This window comes from Prionailurus viverrinus, chromosome E2 (genome assembly GCF_022837055.1).
Source record: "Prionailurus viverrinus isolate Anna chromosome E2, UM_Priviv_1.0, whole genome shotgun sequence".
Lineage (NCBI taxonomy): Eukaryota > Metazoa > Chordata > Mammalia > Carnivora > Felidae > Prionailurus > Prionailurus viverrinus.
Window position 1 is genome coordinate 41,748,625 of NC_062575.1, and position 20,330 is coordinate 41,768,954.

At 42.2% G+C, this 20,330-nt stretch overlaps 1 long non-coding RNA gene and 1 other non-coding gene across 2 annotated transcripts; both read right to left on the reverse strand.

The window, feature by feature from the left end:
- Positions 1-2,971: 2,971 nt before the first annotated feature.
- On the reverse strand, positions 2,972-3,076 carry LOC125153865 (U6 spliceosomal RNA). Its single transcript, XR_007147607.1, has one exon. It is a non-coding gene; the product is annotated as a U6 spliceosomal RNA (small nuclear RNA).
- Positions 3,077-14,646: 11,570 nt separating this feature from the next.
- LOC125153516 (uncharacterized) lies at positions 14,647-16,075 on the reverse strand. Its single transcript, XR_007147498.1, has 2 exons — positions 15,897-16,075; positions 14,647-15,009 (listed from the first exon to the last, which is right to left on the reverse strand). It is a non-coding gene; the product is annotated as an uncharacterized LOC125153516 (long non-coding RNA).
- Between the last annotated feature and the right edge of the window lie 4,255 nt (positions 16,076-20,330).

Consider the following 20,330-nt stretch of genomic DNA (forward strand, 5'->3'; position numbering starts at 1 on the left):
GGATCCCATGAGATGTGAGATCGTGACCTGAGCCGAGATCAAGAGTCAGGCACTTAACCTACTGAGCCACCTGGTACCTCTATTCTTCAGGTTTTCTAAAGTTATCTGTTGTGTGTGTGTTTAATTCTTAATATCCCACCAACAGATGAAAGTGACTATTTTTGTTTTGTGGCACACAATACAGATATATGTAGGCTTTGATTTAGATACAGAATCAACCTTGTTGGTAGTGTTTCAGATTTTTCTCTACTGTAATTAGTGAGTAATAACAGTATTATTGTTATTGTCATGTCATTTTGCTTCATGTACGTCTGTGCTATGTTGTAGAAGGAATTAAAAAGTCATTAATTATATAAGAATTATGTAAGCATTATCTAAGGATTATATAAGAATTATATATAGGGGCACCTGGGTGGCTTAGTCAGTTGAGCAACCAACTCTTGATTTCGGCTCAGGTTGTGATCACACGGTTGGTGAGTTTGAGCCCCAAATTGGGCTCTGGACTGACAGCATGGAGCCTACTTGGGATTCTCTCTCTCTCTCTCTCTCTCTCTGTCTTCTCTGCCCCTCCTCTGCTCACTTTCACACTCTCTCTCTATCTCAAAATAAATAAATAAAATTTTATAAAAGAAAAAAAAAAGAATTATATGTTATATGTAATTATACGACAATTCTGGAGACGTGAATTTCTTTTAAGTAGGATTCACTCCCAGCATGGAGCCCAACTCGGGGCTTGAACTCACAACCCTGAGATCAAGACATGACTGAGATCAAGAGTCAGACCCTTAAGTGACTGAGCCACCTAGGTACCCCAAGAAGTGATTTTTTTATCAGTGCAAAACCACTTTCTTTTCCTGCTTAATGTTGGTTGCATAGAGTTTCCTATCATATAAACATGGGCTAAGAACTGACAGATCCATCATAGTGAGAGCACTCGTGAACTAACTCATTTATATGGTGAGCAGAATCAAAAACTGTTGCGTTCTTCTTGGGAGTAAAATTTGTCAGTATGTTTAAAATTATAAAAATGCTCATCTCATCTTAAAATGGGGCGTCTGGGTGGCACAGTCAGTTAAGTGTCCAACTTCAACTTGGGTCATGATCTCACGGTTCATGGGTTTGAGCCCCACATTGGGCTCTGTGCTGACAGCTCAGAGCCTGGAACGTGCTTTGTGTTCTGTATCTCCCTCTCTCTCTGCCTCTCCCCTACTCACACACACACACTCTCTCTCTCTCTCCTCTCTCAAAAATAAATAAGCATTTAAAAAACTGTTTTTAATTGTAAGTTTTGGGGTGCTTGGGCAGCTCAGTCAGTTAAGCATATGACTCTTGATTTCACCTCAGTCATGAGATGAAGCCCCAAGTCAGGCTCCATGCAAGGTGGAGAGAGAGAGAGAGAGGGAGAGAGACTATCTCTCTCTCCCTCTCTCTCTCCCTCTGCCCCTCCCTGTTCACACCCTCTCTCTTAAAAAAAAAAAAGCAGAAAACAAAAAGAAAACTTGGAAGTTTTATTGAGATACTTGTAGATTCATATTTAGTTGAAAGTAATAATAGAGAGAGATCCATGTTCCTTCTTCATAGTTTTCACCAGCGGTAACATCTTGCAAACTATAGTACAATATCACAACCAAGATATTGACGTAGATAAAACCCACTGACGTCATTCAGATGCCTCTAGTTTTACTTGTGTTCATTTGAGGGTAGATTGTATTCAGTTCTATACAACTTAATCGCATTTATAGGTATATATATCTGTCCCCACAGGCAAGACACAGAACGATCCCATCAACACCAGAATCCCTCATATTGCCCTTTTACAATCCTATTCTCCCTCCTACTCCCCACTTCCTCCATCCCTAACCCCTGGAAACTATTCTCCATTTATAAAACTTTGTCATCTCAAAAATTTTATATCAAAGAATCACATGGTATGTAACACTTGGAGAGTGGATTTCTTTTTTCACTCAGAATAACTCCCTGGAGACCCATCTAAGTCACTCTACATATCAATAGTTCTTTTATCTGTTGCTTAGTAATATTCCATGTATATATGCACCATGGCTTAACCATCCTCTTGCTGAAGGACATCAGAGCTGTTCCTAGCTTGGGGTTACTGTGAATACAGCCACTAAAAGCATTGATGTACAGGTGCTTGTGTGAATACAGCTTTTATTTCTCTGGGATAAATGTCCAAGAGTACAGTTTTTGATTCATATGGTAATTTCATGTTTAGTTTTATAAGAAACTGCCAAACTGTTTTCAAGAGTGGGTATATCATCTTATATTCCCACCAACAATGTATTAGTAATCGAGTGCCTCTGCGTGCTTGCCAGCATTTGGTAATGTCACTGTTTTTTATTTTCTCCATTCTGATCCATATGTAGTGATATCTCATTATGGTTTTAATTTGCATTTCCCTGATGGCTCATAATGCTGAACATCTTTCATGTGTGTGTTTGCCATCTGCATATCATCTTCATTGAAAAGTCTGTTTGTGCCTTTTGCCCATTTTCTAATTTGACTTTTTTTTTTTTTTTTTTTTTGCTACTGAGTTTTCAGTGTTCTTTATATATTTTAGATACTATTCCTTTGTGGGACACGTGATTTGTAAATGTTTACTCCCAATAGGTTGCTTGTTTTCATCTTCTTCACCTAGACTTTCACAAAAGATGAGTGTTGAACTTTGACGAGACTTAATTTATCAACTTTTTATTTTCTAGAGTGTGCTTTTGGTGCCAGGTCTAAGGACTCTTTGTCTTGCCTTAGATGTCAAAGTGTTTTTTTTTTCCCTGAAGGCTTTATAGTTTCACGTTTTGAATTGAAGTCCATAATCCATTTTGAGTTGATTTGTGTACATGATGTGAAGTTCAGGTTGAGGTTCATTTTCTTACTTATGGAGGTCCCCTCCCTCCAGAACCATTTGTTGAAAAAGACTATCCTTCCTCCACTGAATTGCTTTTAAGGCTTTGTAAACAATATGGAACACTTCATGAGTATACACGTCATCCTTATGCAGTGGCCATGTCAGTCTTCCCTGTATCATTCCAAGTTTTTATCAGATGCACTACCAAAGTGAGCACTGCTCACACTTTTAGACTCATCAACTCCACTTACGGAAATTCACTTCTGAAGATGAGGAAGATGTGCCCAAGGCTATTTACTTCAGCATTATTTATAACATCAAATAAAAGAGTGGGGAGGAATGTCCAAAAATAGTAGGTAGGAGAAATGTATTGTTAATCTATCGCTGTGTACCAAATTATTCCAACCCTTAAGGACTTAAGGCAACAACATTTATAATATCACAATGTTTGTGATATCTAGTCATGGCTTTTCTGGGTTCTCTAAGTCTCTAGGACTACCCTTAGATGACATTTGAGGCTGAAGTTTTTTTCCGAAGGGTCAACCAGAGAACGATCCATGTCCAAGCTCACTGATATGGTTGTTGGCAAGATTCAGTTCCTTGCAAGCCCTTGCAATTGGGGCCTTATTTTCTCTTTGGCTGTTGGTAAGAGCCAGCCCTCCGTTTGTTGCCTCATGGCCCTCTCTGTATTGCCGCCTACTTCATCATAACAAGCAAGCAGAGAAAATGCAAAAGAGTGTTAGGAATCCTTTGTGAACTAATCATGAAATAATTTCCCGTTAATTTTGCTGTATTTTATTCATTCAAAGCAACTTTCGAAGTTGCTCACTCAAGAGTGGGAGAGTACAAAAGGGTGTGATACCAGGAGGGAGAGATTTGGGGAATTTATGTAAGACGTTGCCTATACAATAGGTACATTTTTATACATTCATTGAGTTAAAAATCATACATCCTCTTATTTTTCTATACTACGTGGAATATGGCATTGCTGTCATGGTGGAGAAGTGCCTCAGTGAGAGCCACATGCAAAAAATATGAAACCGGACCACTATCTTACACCACACACAAAAATGAACTCAAGATGGATTAAATCCTTGAATGTAAGACAAGAAATAATAAAACTCCTAGAAGAGAAAAAAGCAGTAAGTTCCTTGCCATCACTTTTGGATATATTCTTTTGCACCTGACTCCAAAGGCATTGACCACGTAAGTAAAGATAAACAAATAGGACTACGGCAAAGTAAGAAACTGTACATAGCCAGTAAATCATCAACAAAATAAAAGGGCAACCTACTGAAAGGGAGAAGGTATCTGAAAATCATATATATGGTAAGAGGTTAATATCTAAAATACATAAAGAAATCATACATCATGCATCATCATCATCATCATCATCCTCCAAATAAGAGACAGGTAGAGGACCTGAATAGACATTTTTCCAAGGAAGGCATACAGATGGCCAACAGGCACATGAAAAGATGCTCAACATCACTCATCATCAGGAAAATGCAAATCAAAACCACAATGAGGTATCACCTCACACCTGTAAGAATGGCTATTATTTTAAAAAAGATAAGAAATAGCCAAGGATGTGGAGAAAAGAGAAGCTTCACTCACTGTTGGTGGGAGTGGAAAATGATGCATCCACTATGAAAAACAGTATGGAAGTTTCTCAAAAACTAAAAATAAAACTACCTTATGATCCAGTAATTCCACGTCTGGGTATATGTCTGGAGAAAATAAATACACTAATTGAAAAGATATGCGCACTTTTATGTTCATTGCAACATAACAGCCTAACTGTGGAAAGAACCCAACTGTCCATCAATGGATGAGAGGATAAAGAAAGCGTGAGATAGATATATGGATACCATGGAATACTACTCAGCCATAAAAAAGAATAAAATCTTGCCATTTGAGACAACATGGATGGACCCTGAGGATAAGTGAAATAAATGAAGGTTATGCTAAATGAAATAAGTCTGGCAAAGAAACATAAATACCATACGACTTCACTTACCCTTGGAATCTGAAAAACAAAACAAATGAAAAAACAAAAACAGAGCAAAATTTACAGGTACAGAGATTAGACTGTGGTTGCCAGAGGGGAGAGAGCGGGAGGTGGGTGAAACAAGTGAAGGTGGTCAAAACGTACATTTTTCATATATATATATATATATATATATATACCACATATATATATATATATATATATATATATATATATACCACAACTTCTTTATACATTCATCCCTTGCCATTTGCAACTACATGGAGGGAACTGGAGGGTATTATGCTAAACGAAATTAGTCAGTCAGAGAAAGACAAATATCATATGACTTCACCCATATCAGGACTTTAAGAGACAAAACAGATGAACATAAGGGAAAGGAAACAAAAATAATACAAAAACGGGGGGGGGGGGGGGACAAAACAGAAGAGACTCTTAAATATGGAGAACAAACAGAGGGTTACTGGAGGGGGTGTGGGGGGGATGGGCTAAATGGGGAAGGGGCACTAAGGAATCTACTCCTGAAATCATCATTGCACTATATGCTAACTAATTTGGATGTAAAATTAAAAAAATAAAATTTTAAAAAAGTACAAACTTCCAGTTATAAAATATGTAAATCATGGGGATGTAACTAACGGCATGGTGATAACAGTCAATAATATTGTGTTGTAAATTTGATAGTTGCTAAGAAAAGAAATCTTAAAAGTTCTCATCATAAGAAAAAAAAAATTGTAACTTTATACAGTGAGAGATGGTGGGGCGCCTGGGTGGCTCAGTCGGTTAAACATCCGACTCCAGCTCAGGTCACGATCTCGCGGTCCGTGAGTTCGAGCCCCGCGTCGGGCTCTGGGCTGATGGCTCAGAGCCTGGAGCCTGCTTCGGATTCTGTGTCTCCCTCTCTCTGCCCCTCCCCCATTCATGCTCTGTCTCTCTCTGTCTCAAAAATAAATAAACGTTAAAAAAATTAAAAAAAATTCAAAATAAAAAAAATAAAGTGAGAGACGGTAACTAAACTGCTTGTGGTGATCATTTTACAAAATATACAAACGTTGAATCATTATGTTGTACACCTGGAACTAACATCATATGTCAGTTATACTTTGATTAAAAAATGAAACACTAAAAATTCTCCATTAATCCAAAAGTGGAAAGAAATGAACAACTAGCAAATAGGAAAATACATTGGTAGACTTAAACCTGACATCAATAATACTACTAAGTATCATTAATGTTCAAGTAAGATATTGAGACCAAACTATACGCTGCCTATAACAAACACTCTTTAAATATAAAGACAGAAATAAGTTTAAAAGTAAAAGGATGAAAAGAGATACGCAAATAACAAGAACACGAAAGGCTATGCAGCTATATTATAATCAGACAGGATTTCAAAGTAAAAAATACTTCTAAAGATAAAGAGGGACATTTAATATTGATAAAGGTTCAACTCGTAAAGGACCTACCCTGAATGCATGTGCACATAACAACAGATCTTCAAAATACATGAAATAAAAATTCACAAAACTAGAGGGAGAAATAGACAAATTTAGAATTGTAACTGAAGATTTTTGTTCTCTTGCCGGTGGTTAATAGAACAAGTTAGCAACAACAAAAATCCGTAAGGAAAATGAATATCTGGATACAATCAACCAATTTAACCTAACTGAGCCTAATAAAACACTCCATCCAACAGCAAAATCCATATTTATTTCAAGTGCACATGGAGCATTCACCAAGATAGACCATTTGTTGAGAGATTTAAAAAGACTCAGCAAATATTATACATTGAAATCATACAGAGTATTTTCTCTGACTATAATAGAATTAAATTATTAGAATTAAATTAGAAATTAACAAGTATGAAATATATTTTTAAATCCACGGTGTTTAGAAATAAAACAAAATTTTCTAAATACGTTATGGATTTATTCCAAAAAAAACAGAGGAAGGAAAGCTTCCAAATTCATTCTATGAGGCCAGCATTACTCTGATACCAAAACCAAATGAAGACGCTACATAAAAAGAAAAGAAAAAACTACAAGCCAATATCCCTGATGAACATAGATGTAAAAATCCTCAACAAAATACTAGCAAACTGAATTCAACAATACTTTAAAAGGATCATTCACCACAATCATGTGGGATTTATTCCAGGAATACAAATGGTTAATATTCACAAATCAATCAACGTGATACACCACATTAACAAGAGGAAGGATTAAAACCATATGATTACCTCAATAGGTGCAGAAAAAGCCTTTGACAAAGTATAATACTCATACATGATAAAAACTCTCAACAAAGTAGGTTTAGAGGAACATACCTCAACATAATAAAGACCATATATAAAAAACCCACAGCTTACGTCACACTCTGTGGTGAAAAACTGAGAACTTAGAGTTCGTCTAAGATCAGGAACAAGACAAGGGTATTCGTTCTCACCACTTTTACTCAACATAGTATTGGAAGTCCTACGTGCAGCACACCAGAGAAAAAAAGGCATCCAAACTGGTAAGGAAAAAATAAAATTTGCACTATCTGTGGATGAAATGGCATTTCTATACTTCTGAATTTGCAGGAGAAATTAAGAAAACAATCCCATTTAAAATTGCACCAAAAAGAATAAAATACCTAGGACTAAATTTGACCAAGCAAGTAAAAGACTTATACTCTGAAAACTATAAGATACTAATCAAAGAAAATGAAGGTGACACAAACAAATGGAAAGATATACCATGCTCATGGATTAGAAGAATTATTATTGTTAAAATGACCACACTACCCGAGGCAATCTACAGATGTGATGCAATCCCTATCAAAATACCAACAGCGTTTTTCATAGAACTAGAAAAAATAATCCTAAAATTTGTACGAAACTACAAAAAAACTCAAATAGCCAAAGCCGTCTTGAGAAAGAACACAGCTGGAGGTATCACAACACCAGATTTCAAGATATACTACAAAGCTATAGTAATCAAAACAGTATGGTACCTACATTTTTATGTCTATTTTTATGTCTATGTCTATTTTTATAGACATATAGATCAATGGAACAGAATAGAGAGCCCAGAAATAAACCACACTGATATGGTCAATTAATCTGCAATAGCGGAGGCAAGAATATACAATAGGGAAAAAGAGTGTTTTCAATAAATGATGCTGGGAAAACAAGACAGCTACATGCAAAAAAAATGAAACTGGACCAATTCTTACACAATACACAAAAATCAGCAAAATTCATTAAAAACCTAAATGTAATACCTGAAACAAGAAAATTCCTAAAAGAAGACAAGCAGTATGTCCCAAATAAACTATTGGGACTACACCAAAATTAAAAGCTTTTGCAATAGAAAAGGAAACCAACAAAACAAAAATGTAACCTACAGAATGGGAAAAAAATATTTGCAAGTGATATGTCTGATAAAGGGGTGAATATTCAAAATATATATATATACATATAGAACTTATACAGCTTAATACCAAAAATAAAACAAAACAAAACAAACAAAAAAAACATTTCAGATAAAAAATGGGGAGGATCTGAATAGACATTTTTCCAAAGAAGAAATCCAGATGGCCAACAGGCACATGAAAAGATGCTCAACATCACTAATCATCAGGGAAATGCAAATCAAAGCCACAAGGAAAGATCATCTCATACCTCTCAGAAAGGCTATCATCAAATGGATAAGAAATAGCAAGTGATATGGAGAAAAGTGGTATGGAGAAAGGGAAACCCTCATGCACCCTCACTGTACATGAGGGAAACCCTCATGTAAATTGGTGCCACCACTATGGAAAACAGTATGTAGGTTCCTTCAAAAAATTGAAAGTAGAAATACCATATGATCCAATAATTCTACTATGGGGTATTTATCCAAAGAAAATGAAAACACTAATTCTTAAAGATATATGCGCCCTTATGTTCACTGCAGCATTATTTACAATAGCCAAGATATGGAAGCAACTCACATGCCCATCAACAGATGAATGAAAAGGAACACGTAGTACATACATACATATATACAACGTAATATCGACTAAACCACGAAAAAGGATGAGATCTTGCCATTTGGGAGAACATTAATGGACCTAGAGGGTATTGTGACAAGTGAAAAAAAGTCATATTGAAAAAGACAGTTATCACATGATTTCACAAATATGTGAAATCTAAAAAACAAATCAAATGAACAAACAACCAAAGAAACAGAACAAACTGGTGGTTGCCAGAGGGGTGGGAGAAGAGGGTGAGTGAAACAGATGAAGAGAATTAAGAGGGAATAGCATAGGGAATATAGTCAATAACATGGTAATAATGTTGTTGATGACAGATGGTGACTACACTTGCCACAGTGAGCACTGAGTAATGTATAGAATTGTCGAAATACTATGTGTACTTCTGCAACGAATATTGTATGTTAACTATACTGCAATAATAATATTTTTAAAAGAATTATATGATCACTTTTGTAGAGATTCCTAAAAATGTAAGACAACTAAGCGGACCTACCTTAATGTTCCCCATCAAGCTCTCAAACTTACCTGTACCTGTTCCCTCCTTCCTTCCTTCCTGCTATAATGAGCAGCTTTCCTCACACCCGAGGCAAATTGCTTCACCTATGATTGGGATCCCAGACCGTATCTTTCAGAACAATGATTCTTTTCTCTTTTTTTCTTTTTTTTAGTATAACTGACACACAATGTTCAATGTTGCATTAGTTTCAGGTGTACAACATAGTGGTTTGACAAGTTTGTACATTATGTTCTGTTCACAAGTGTAGCGACCATCTGTCACCACACAACACCATTACAATGTCATTGACTATATTCCCTTATGGTGTTTCTTTTATTCCTGTGATTTATTCATTCCATAACTGGAAGTCTGTATCCTACTTCCCTTCACTCTTTTTGCCACCCCCCCCCACAAGGTTCTTAATCATGGCTACACATTTGAATCCCTAATAAGCTCTTATTTAGAAGAAGAAGACGATGATGATGAAGAAGGAGAAGGAGGAGGGGGAGGGGGAGGGGGAGGGGAAGGGGAAGGGGAAGGGGAAGGGGAAGGGGAAGGAGAAAGGGAAGGAGAATGAGAAGAAGGAGAAGGAGAAAATCCCAGTCTCATTCCAGAAGGGAGTGACAGCTTGGGAGGTGCAGGGTAGGGGAGTAGATAGGGATAGTGGCTGGGGCATCAGGATTTTTTCAAAGTTCCCCAGACAATTTGAATACACAACCAGAGTTGACAAACTCCAATCTAAAAATGTTGGGGCCATCCATTTTTGCCTCTGTGAGTGCTGGTTCCTGCCCATGAAGTATTTAAACACAATTCAGTCTCTCACTACAAAAATCCCTCCCTCCACCTCACTTCCCTCAATGTTTCCCAAATCTCTCCGCATGATGCATTACCCTTTATACTTCTTTAATTTTATTTACTAAAACAAAGTTAAGAACTTTTACATCTATGTTCATGAGGGATATTGGACTTTAATTATCTTATACACTTTTTGTCTGATTTGTAGCATCAGGATCATTCTGGTCTTATGGAATGTGCTGGGAAGCAGAATTTCCTCTTCCATTTTCTGCAGATGCCTGTGTAGAACTGGCACCATTTCTTCTTTCAATGCTTGGTAGATCTCACAAGTGAAACTGAATGGACTGAAGGAAGGCTGTTAACTAAAATTCCATTTTCATATAGGGCTACTCATGCTATCTAATTCTTCTTGAGTAATTTTTGGTGGTTTTGTCTTTTGAGAAATCTCTCTATTTCATTTAAGTCAATTAATTTATTTATAGTTATTTATACATAAATCATACATATATAATTTATATATAGTTATATATATATAATTTATATATAGGTACCTATAATATCCCTTTATTAACTTCTTAATATCCATAGAAAGAGTACTCTCACTTTTGATGTTGGTAATTATTGCCTTTGCTCTTTGTTTTCCAGATCAGAATAGCTGGAGATGTACTGACTTTATTCAACTTCTCAGAGAAAATAGTTATTGTTCCATTTATTTTTTTTGGATTGTTTTTCTGTTTCCTAGTTCATTGATTTCCACTCTGATTTATATTATTTCATTTCTTCTGCTTACTTTGAGTTTCGTTTGCTTTTCTTTTTCTAGTTTCTTAAGCTGAAAGCTGAGGTAATTTGTTTGAGATCTTTCTTCTTTTCTATATATAGATGTTTAGTGCTATAAATTTCTCTCCAAATGCTGTTTTAATCAGCTTCTCACAAGCATTTGTGTACTGTATTTTCATTCCATTCAGCTCAAAATCCTTCCACATTTCTACTTTTATGTATTTTTTGACAAACAGGTTATGTAGAAGCGTGTTGTTTATTTTCCAAATATTGGGACATCTTTCACATATTTGTCCGTTATTATTTCTAACCACTAGTGTGGCTGGAGAACATATATCTGACAGTATATGAATCCTTTCACATTCACTGGGTTTATCGTTGCGGTCTAGCGCATATTCTGTCTTGGCAAAGCCCCAGTTACAACTTAAATAGTGTGTTCCACTATTGTTTGACGGAAGGTTCTATAGATACTGATCACGGAAAGTTGGTCGGTAGTACTGTTTAAATCCTCTATATCCTTAATGATTTTTCTCTCAACTTCTCTTATCAATAATGAGAGAGTGGGGTGAGATCTCTGATTACACTTGTAAATTTTCCCATTTTTGCCTTGCAGCTCCCTTTCCCTTCACTATGGTCTGGAACCTCTTCCCAGGCAGCGGGCGGAGGCATCTCATTTAGGGATCTCCTAATTTATTTCCCATCTCTTAGGAATCTGGGTCTTCTATTGCCTCATAGTCAATGCAACTTTTCAAATATATATTTTGTCTCTCTTTTTCAGGTAGGAAGATCAGTCTGCACCCTGCTACCCCATCTTGGCTGGAACCTGAATTCCAGGCAGTGACTTTTAACATCTACTTCTTTCTCATCTTTATAAAATCTCATAAAATCTTCTCCAAGATCTCTCTTGGATGTACTAGTTACTCTCCATTTTCATTGTCTTTTCCTTAGTTTGACTACCAACTATTCCTTCTGGTTTGTTATAGCCAGTGGTCCCCAGTGGGTTTTCCTCTACTGGTTTTCCCTTAACCACTTTCCAGTCCATTCATCAGCACCAGAGAGTCCTTTATAAAAGCACAACCACATCATGCCACGGTTTCCACATTTAAATTCTGTAGTGCTTCTGTTCATTCAAAGCCGCCATAAGAGGATGAGGAGATAAGCCACAGACTGGAAGATATGTCTAGTATCTAATATTTATCTAATCAAGAAATAATTATACACAGAATGTTGAAAGGTTTGAAAACAATTAAAATACAGGAAAATCAACCCCAAAGAAAAATTATTAACCAGCCATTCACAAAAATTACTCCCTCCATACCTATGAAAACATGTTCAACCTCTCATTAACCAAGGAAATGCAATTTGAAACTCTAATGATACCTCCCAACACCAGGTGTTGGAAAGTCTGACAATATCGAGTGTTGGCAAGATAGAGAGCAACAGAAATCATAAACGCCGCTAGAGAGCATATCATTTGGTACAACCACTCTAGAGAACAACTATATCTGAAAACTCGCATCCCCTAGAAGCCACCAATTCTATTCTTAGGTTTTTAGCCAAGAAAACCTGTTACATAGACAAAAAAGATATGAAGATAAGAATGTTCTTAGCGGTATTGCTTCAAATAGCAAAAGAAACACTTATGGGCCCATCAAAGGGGAATGACTGTGTATGCGATGAAATATTATGCAGCAGTGAAAATGAACAAATCACAGAAACTGATACTATTATGGGCGAATCTAACAAACACGATATAGAACAGATACCAGTTACAGAAAATTTCAGGCAATGTAATATCAATTTTAGAAAGCCTAGAAGTATGCAAAATACTTTGTTTGCTTAAAGATACATACCTCTTCTTGCACAAAAGGGAATGTGAGGTAAAATTAAGAGCTGATCAAGGTGCCTGGGTGACTCAGTCGGTTTAGTGTCTGACTTCGGATCCGATCATGATCTCACGGCTTATGAGTTCAAGCCTGGCATCAGGCTCTGTGCTGACAGCTCGGAGCCTGGAACCTGCTTCGGATTCTGTGTGTCCTCTCTGCCCCTCCCTGACTTGTGCCCGTCTCTCAAAAATAAATAAACATTAAATTTTTAAAAAAAAAATTAAGAGCCTTGGGTGCCTGGGTGGCCCAGTCGGTTGAGCGTCCAACTTCGGCTCAGGTCATGATCTCGAGGTCCGTGAGTTCGAGCCCCGCGTCGGGCTCTGTGCTGACGGTTCAGAGCCTGGAGCCTGCTTCTGATCCTGTGTCTCCCTCTCTCTGCCCCTCCTCCACTCATGCTCTGTCTCTCTCTCTGTCAAAAATAAATAAACTTTAAACAAAAATTAAGAGCCGATCTTAGAAAACACGAGTCAGGAAGAGAGGTAGTGAGAGGGAGGGGAAGGGAGCCAGTGAGAGGTGCAGTGTCAAAGCACCTTCCTTGCTGGGTAAGCAGAGTTTAATCCTCCAGAGAAACCCAGGATATCTCATTGGAGAGGTGAGGGAGCTGGAGTATTTATGCACCAACTCCCGTCCATATTTGTTTGAGGGCTGCTGGGAGGAGGTATTAATCCCCGGGTACTTCTGGCATGCGGTGATGGGGACAAAGCAGACTTTGATGGCCAGAGCAAGTCCTCAGACAAAACAAAAACAACGAAAAAATGCTATTGGTGAAAACTGGAAGTTGATCCCAAGACTGCACTGGAATAGAAAGTGCGGGGCAGAGCGCTGGGAGCTGCGGCTGTAAGTGAGGGGCTAAGAGCAGAAAACCAAGCAAGGGGATGAGAACACAGCATGAAGTACAGTGGTTACTTTTGAGGGACAAGAAGGGGTTTTAACCGAGGAGAGACACACAAATGTCCCTGTCCTTTATTCCTGAGGCCAGGAGGTGGGTCCTCGCAGGAAACAGCAGGCACACTCAACTGAGTAAGTTTTGAGGGGCTGTTTACAAAAGTAAGGTCAGGGCGCTGGGACACCACAAGGGCCCTTGGGGTGTTTCCCACCGGCTGAGCTAAGGAGGCAGTTACCAGGAACAAAAGGGCTGCATAGATGGAGCCTGGCTGTGTCCTCCAGTCTCCTGCTGGGCTCCCCCTGGACGAATTCAAGAGGAAGCCAGTGGCGGGGGGGGGGTACAGAGGGGTCCACCCACTAGAGCACAGATCAAGCCAACAAGACTCCACCTGGAGGCACAGAGATGTTGAGCCCAGGTGGTGTGGGTCGTATTCTTTTTCATATTCTTGAATGCCTTACATACTGCTGCATACTCGTTGAAAACGTGTCCTTCACGAGTCACATTGCCCGGCACATAAACACCAAAACCTGATGTGGCTTCCTGGTCTGCATCCCGCCCCAGCCCTTCAGTCTCAGCCAGTGTGGGCTCACCGGCTTTCCCTTTTGTTGCCACCCTGCTCCTTTGAGGTCCTGTGCGTCGTCTGTCCTCTCCTGCCTCAGGGTGCCCATGCGTGCTGTTCCTTTGGCGTGAACTCGTTTCCTTAGCCCTAGCTTTGCTCATCCGCTGTTACACCTCAGGCTCCAGCTTCCATGTCCCTGTTCCCTCACACCGCCAAAGTCCACCTGGTGGATACACCCGTGTGTGTGCGTCCCCTTGCTCATTACCCTTTCTTAGCTTGTTTAGGAAATCACCAGCATTGGCATCGTGCACCCAATGTCTGTGATCTCCGCGGCTTCTCGGGTAACACAGACAAAATAAGAAACCTGATTTTATTCATCGTATAGTATTTACTGTCCCGTCAGAGACCGACACGTTGTTCGAGCCTTGCTCAGAGGGAAAACAGTAACCCTGGTATTGCTGTTGGATTGGATTGGAACAAGTTTGTATTAGTATCAGAAACCCTAGTATTCACACGTCTTGTCCAGGTGTCTCGCCTCAGGATGGCAACACAACCATGCTTATTGAGCCCCAGGGCCTTTGCTCCTTCTCGAATCCAGACGTGTCATCACTGCCCCCAAAAGGAGCAGGGAGCTTGGAAGGTCTCCAGTTACCAAAGCGACACTTCTCAGGGACTCTGGGCTGCCATCAGACGGCGAAGCATGTGGCTCCAGGAGCCTACAAGAGATCAGGTGACGTACAGACTCAGCAGAACAAATTGTGAAGCCAGAAGGTGAACGCCCACTCTTTTGCGCTCTTCAACCTGATGGAGAATGCGGGAGACAAAGTTTGTACCCTTGACCACAATTCTGCTTGAATATTATGCATCACTGTGGCTAATAGCCTCTGGACATCGGATCAGCCCTCTGCAATTGTAACCTATGAAAATATATCAGTAGGGGCACCTGGTTGACTCCATCAGTTAAGGGTCCGACTCTTGATTTTGGCTCAGGTCATGATCTCACGGCTGGTGGGATCGAGCCCTGAGTCGGGCTCTACACTGACAGCACAGAGCCTGCTTAGGACAGCACAGAGCTCTGCCTCTCTCTCCCTCTGTGCCCTTCCCCCAACTTATACACAAGTGCAGTCTCTCTCTCTGTCTCAAAATAAAGAAACATATAAACAAAATATAATAAACTCAAAATAAGTAAATACACAAAGTAAATGCAAATAAACAAACTCCATTCCACGGAACAAAATGATGGGAGAGTGGGGTAGGGTGGTAGGACTGAGCCAGAGACCCTGCAGGGAACCAGAGCCTGGGCCCCTTACCCTGGCATCCTTGGAGCCAAATTAGATTCGAGGCAGGCCAGATGGAGGGGCCAAGGGCTGAGCGACGCCCTCGCAGAAAATCCCTGGATTCCCCAGGCCACCAGCAACTTCCTCTGCCAGGAACCCAACATAACGGGCATCGGGGCACCGATCCACGGGGGCCAGGGGCTGCCACAGGAAGGAACCACTGGCTGACAAAATGGTGATCCTCTCCTCCTATTATAAATCGATACCTGTTCCTTGTAGGAAATTTAGACAATGCGGAAGAGCATTGCAAGGAAACGGATAATTACCCAAAACACCACTTCCCGGGCTTTCCATCCACCTTTCTTTTTCTTAAGAGTGTGGACTCTGCGCGCGTGTGCCCGCACATCGCACCTGCTGTGTGTTGTGGCAGACGTGGCTGCGCCGTGTGCTAGTTTCGCAGGCGTTGCGGTGGGGGTGTGTTCTGTGTGCAGCCGGATTCAGGGCGTGTACGTTGGGTGTGGCCGGCGCGCGCCTGCGCTCTGTGTGCGCTGCGCGACTACGGAGGGTGCGGCCACGGTGTTAGTCTGGCAGCGGTCACGTGACTGTGCGCCTGGGCGTGGTGTGGGGTGAGCGTGCGTAGTTCGCGTACCACGTGTTCTCGGTGTCGTGTACCGTTTCACGCGTGTGCGTCTTGTGGGATGTGTGGGATGGGTGTGTGTCGCACGCACCATGCTGCGCGTGTTGTGTGTATGTGTGTGTGTGTGTGCGTGTGCGTGAGACTCTGGGGGCAGCAGAGTGGGCCGACGGGCTGGGCATTGTAGCCACTTCAGAACTATCCCCTCTTTACGGCTACTGATATGGATCCAGGTATTAAATTGGCAAATACTTTCCTTTAAAAGTGAATAACTGGATTGGAACATTTAAAAGGAAGTTTATTTTTAAAAAGAGTGTAAAGTGAATAATCCTGAAGGAAGTCTGGGCCGCCCGGCGCTAGAGGAACTTTGCATCCTTCTCTCCTTCTCCACGATTCAGGGATACAAGATCGGCGTGTTTCTTCCAGAAACTCAGGCTCCGTGACAGGAGGCTACTGCACGTATTCATAAATGGATCAGATGGAATTAGAGGAGCCCCGCTCTCCTGCCCTCTGAGGAGCCGGCCTAGATGTGGATCACCCTCTGGCCTCCGGGGGCGCGGGACCCGTGGGCTCACCTGACTTGGGGCGCCTCCCGGCAGGATTGAGGAACAGCCCACACCCTGGCGCTGACGCTTGTCCAACTAGTGTCTCCCGAGAGGCCCATAGGCAGCGGGCCTCCTCCCGGGGTGGAAAACCCACCACCCCGAGGATGAAGCAGAATACCCCATCTCCGCCATGCTTCAGCCTCCCCACACTCTCTTCACCTTTGCACGCAGCGGGGAGACGTGGCTCAGGCCCGTGGGAAAGAAGCCTCGGAGGCCTTGACCTCGGTGTGAACCCAAGGCGCCCTGTGACCGAGCCTCCAGTGACCGGGAGGCTGGGCCCCAACCCCAGTGGTGGTGTCCTCCCGGGCCCTCCGCAGACTTCCATAACTGTCACTGGCAAGACCCCGCGGAAAACATTTTGTACGATGTCTGGAAGCTTCCACATTGCTTTTCTCCACACGCATGAACCAACCTGCGCAGGTGATATTTTCATGTTGCCAAACCAGGGGCCGCGTGTGTGTCTCAGGAGGGTTGACCACTCCGGGGGGCGTTGGGTGTCTGGAGAGCTGGGTCAGGTGGGTTTACCTTTGAGTTTCCCATGCTTTAACCAGCAGGTAAGCCCTTCCCTAGCATCGCATGGTTGTTAAGGGACAGAACCGGCATTGAACGCAGGTGTTGCGATCCCGGCATTCCCGCACCTTCCGTGTGGTCTCCGGGGGGGTGCCCTGTCCCCACCTCCCCCGCTTCGGGGGCAAACCTGCACCCACCAAGAGCCCCCAGCTCTGCAGAGACGCTCTCCCTCTGGAGAGCCGCGAGCTGGCCACGCCTTTCCAGGCGGAGATCAATTTCTCTCTCTGAGACAGGCAGGGAACATAATGAATGAACAAGACCTTAAGGAAAAAGGAGAGCAAACCATATTTTTCTTTTCTTTCGAGATAAAAATAATATGCCTGCACGTCAGAATCTCCCATGACAGAGCTAATGTCCAGGAGCAAAACAAGGAAAAAAAAAAAGAAAAAAGAAAAAACCCCAACCTCCTATTGCTAATGCCAAGATAACAATGGGCCCCTCTGACGACCAAATAGCCCCCAATCCCTCCCGAGGGGAGCTGAGCCAGGACGCCTAGGAGAGCTCTGGAGGAAATTCTTTTGCTTCATGCTACTACTCTTCGTGAAGTGCAGCCAGAAAATATCTGTAAAAATTAACCTAAAACTTAATGGCTTATGTAAGAATGCCTTAATAAAAATATGTTGGCAAGGTTATTGAACTGTACAGCTACGCCCCTCCCACTCGGTTCTTTTCAGCCTAATTTCTGTCTAAAGCTTATTCAGCAAACCCAAATGCCAATGCTCTCTTTCAATTTCCACTTCTTTGAACCTGCTAATTTACGAATAAGGAAGGATTTATTTGTGTTATTAGCTACATGTAACCTCTTGTCGAAGACGTAGTTTTAAATACTGAAATCCTGAGATGCCCCGAGATCCACCAAATATCTGAAGAATGACTTTGATTTTTTTTTTTTCTGCGAGCTGTGTTTGATTTACATCAATTAGGGCCTCCACATAAGGTATCATATAACAGGAAGGCTAATAACCCAGAAATAACCTCATTAAAAGAGACAGCATATCAGTCTAAACAGAATGAACTCTAAGCAGAAAAATTAGTGACCTGGAAAGTAACAGGAAGAGGTAATGGCGGCACCAAGAAAAAATACATTCCCGTTAGCGAGTCAAAGGAGAAATCACCAGCAATAAAGTAAAAATACAATAGAAGCAGAAGCGGAACATTTTTTTTAATGTTTTTAATCTATTCAAATCCTCGAACATGCAATTTATTTTCCCCCAGTCAAAAATAATCTCCGAAATCATGCGTGTGTTCCTTGTAGCCTGGAACCCGGAGACTCCGCACCCCGCCCGCTCACGTGTTGGACGGATTCACCACATCTCCATGGCCCAGCAGGCTCTGGGGCTCTGGGTTTTCCTGCCATCAAGGACAGTTTTGCAGGTTGGCAAACCTCTCTTTGACCATGACCCACCTGATGCCAGTTCGCACCAGGTCTTTTCCCCACGCCGGCCTCTATTCTATGGCCCAAGCCATCAGAACAGCAAAGTTCTCCCCTCTGCCCGGCCATACGGGCTCCCAGCGACCTCCTCTGGATTCCTACACTACGGGAATTTTACAAATAAAAATTTGCCAAGGAAATGATTACATAAAGCCTCACACATGTGGTTTGGGGAAAGAAAGAATGAAAGAACGGGAGGAGGGAAGGAAGGAAGGAAGGAAGGAAGGAAGGAGAGAAAGAGAAAGGAGTTGTTTCAGAGGCAGGCTATTTCTAAGTGTAGAATTGGAAGGAGGAACTAGATATGCCACCCTTGGACTAGTAGTGTGTTGGCCCCAAATAACCCACTCTGGGCCACATCCAGGGCCTCTGGGCATTGGGACCAATAAGGACATTGAGTCCCTGGTCATTGAGTCCGAGTCATTCCTCCCCTCTCTGGCAAGTGGGTCCATTAGCGTTCAGACTGCTGCCCCCCCCCCCCCCCCCCCGGGAGGAGACCTGATCTGGGATTGAGGTGGGAGAGACAAGGAAAGGGTGAGAGTGGACGACTCTCTGAAAAAGTCTGACAGGAAACCTGCTGCTTCCTGCAGTCAATCCCCCGGCTCCCCTGGCTCCTCTGTCGCCCGGGGAACCATGCAGGCAGATGGGCATGTAACCATTGGACACGTGGCATGGACCCCAGGGTCGGTACATGGCTTTGAGGTCACATCCCCCTTTCCTTCCCCAGGTGAACCCTCTAATCAGTGCCCCCCAGCTTGCCCGCACAAGCCCAGCACAGCCTTCTCTCCTTTGTCCTCATGCCCTTTCCTGGCCCTGCTGTCCTCAGCCAGAACCTTCCTTCCTGGCCTCCCATCCTCACTGACAAAGCATTCAAACACCAGCTCCCCTTCCTTCCTGACGGCACGGGCCAACAAGCTCTCCGTCACTTCCACCCTTACCTCCTCCCTAACCCCAGAATCATGGGATCCCTCCCTTTTTTTAATCTGTCACTGTTGTGGTTGTTGTCATTCCTTACCTATTCCCGAACGATGGCTAAAGCAAACCCTGCTTCTCTAGGACAGGGACCATGGATTTGGCTGCCTGCACGGGCCAGGAAGGGAGCTCAGAGCAGGAGCCTGAGTGAGGATAGAGACAATGCAGGGGCTCAAGCGGGGGGCAGCTGTTGCCATGTGGCGAGGTTGGACCAATGCGGCCCAATGTTCCCTTTCACAAAAAGAAAAAAGAAATTGAAACAAGTCACTAGGGTTTGTTTTTTTTTAAATGTCCTAGGATTGGCAACCAATCCAATAGAAGTTTTATGCATCAGTTGGCCAACCAGTCTGCTGGTGGCCAGCCCAGCCCTTGGCCTGTAGGCTGTGTGCTCCCTCCCAGCAGTTGGAGGGCAGCTCCTTGCGGGCGGTAGGCGCCCACCTCTCCTACAGCTGTGGCCCAGGGCTGGGAAGACGTCACAGGCTGGGGACAAGCTGGGGTCATCTTGCGCCTCATCTCCCAGGAGGAGACAAGGCTTCCTCCCCATGCTCCC